The sequence below is a fragment of the Corylus avellana genome, chromosome ca7 (genome assembly GCF_901000735.1).
Source record: "Corylus avellana chromosome ca7, CavTom2PMs-1.0".
Classification (NCBI taxonomy): Eukaryota; Viridiplantae; Streptophyta; class Magnoliopsida; order Fagales; family Betulaceae; genus Corylus; species Corylus avellana.
This window is the reverse complement of record NC_081547.1, coordinates 17,866,693-17,867,479: the sequence shown is the minus strand read 5'-3', so window position 1 is coordinate 17,867,479 and position 787 is coordinate 17,866,693. Positions and strand designations below refer to the sequence as shown.

At 39.3% G+C, this 787-nt stretch overlaps 1 non-coding gene across 1 annotated transcript; it reads left to right on the top strand.

Moving 5' to 3' along the window:
* The first annotated feature begins 247 nt into the window (after positions 1-247).
* Positions 248-354, top strand: LOC132188881 (small nucleolar RNA R71). The gene has a single exon (XR_009440941.1). It is a non-coding gene; the product is annotated as a small nucleolar RNA R71 (small nucleolar RNA).
* Positions 355-787: the final 433 nt, after the last annotated feature.

The window sequence follows — 787 nt, the reverse complement described above, 5'->3', positions numbered from 1 at the left end:
TTTCTCCATGGCAGCCATTTGAGCCTGAATTCCACCATTGGCGCTCTCTTCATGTATGCCTTTTCCTTTGAATCCTTGTCTCCCTTTAGATGGGAATTGTTGGGAGTGCTCACTCAATGTCTCGAAGTGCTCCATGGCTTCCTCGCTGCTTTTCTCCATCAACATGCTATCACAAGCTAAATCTACAAGACTCTTGTTAGGATCAGTTAAACCCTCATAGAATGCCAATACCTGATCGTCTTGAGATATATTGTGATGAGGGCATTTGAGAAGTAGCTCATTAAAGTGTTTCCATGCCTCGAAGAAAAGGTCTCCATCTCTTTGCTGGAAAGTCATAATTTCCCTTCTTAATTGCCTTGTCTTGTGGGCTGGGAAAAACTTCTTTAAGAACTTTGTGGCCATCTCATTCCAAGTATGAATAGATCCTGTGGCCAAAGAATTGTACTATATCTTAGCATTATCTTTTAAAGAAAAAGGGAAGAGGATTAACCTGATTTCTTCTGAAGTTAAACCCTGAATATTTTGAGTCCTGCAGAGATCACAGAATTCTCGAATATGCCAATATGGGTTCTTTGTAGGTGTGCCTTTATAGTGTGGAATCATATTGAGCAACAGAGATAAATCGTAACTGCTCCGCACAATGGGCTGGAAATTAATGCATGATGGCTGGTTGAGGATCTGGGAACTGAATGAACTTTCCATAGGTCTTCGCACTGGAGGTGTAATGTTTCCCAACATGATTAAAACAAAAAGAAAATTAAATAACAAATAAAAAGAAAAATAAAAA